This window comes from Corylus avellana, chromosome ca3 (genome assembly GCF_901000735.1).
Source record: "Corylus avellana chromosome ca3, CavTom2PMs-1.0".
Classification (NCBI taxonomy): Eukaryota; Viridiplantae; Streptophyta; class Magnoliopsida; order Fagales; family Betulaceae; genus Corylus; species Corylus avellana.
Window position 1 is genome coordinate 7,151,734 of NC_081543.1, and position 388 is coordinate 7,152,121.

Consider the following 388-nt stretch of genomic DNA (forward strand, 5'->3'; position numbering starts at 1 on the left):
AGGGATAATCAACGGATGGACAATATCTGAGCATCTTATATTGTTAAAGAGAATTTATTAAATAATAAAAATACAGATTAATTAAGGGAAAAAAAATTCTACGTACACATATATAATATAATTACAATTGACTAGACTATTAATATGTAGGTCGTGTGTTATGCACGTGGGTTGGATGCCTTGTAATTTAAGGAACCCCGCCCCCCCAAGTGATTGGCTTACATGGAAAGCAATTAAGGAATGGTGATGATGATGATCTACAGCTGTTTTATGTGGGCCCGTTGACGGACTATGGTCGTCGGCCATGAGCAGTGCATCTACTATTTTGAGGAGATACGAAGGCAATTATTTGCTTGGTCCTTCCTTCCTTCCTTCCTTCCTTCCTCTC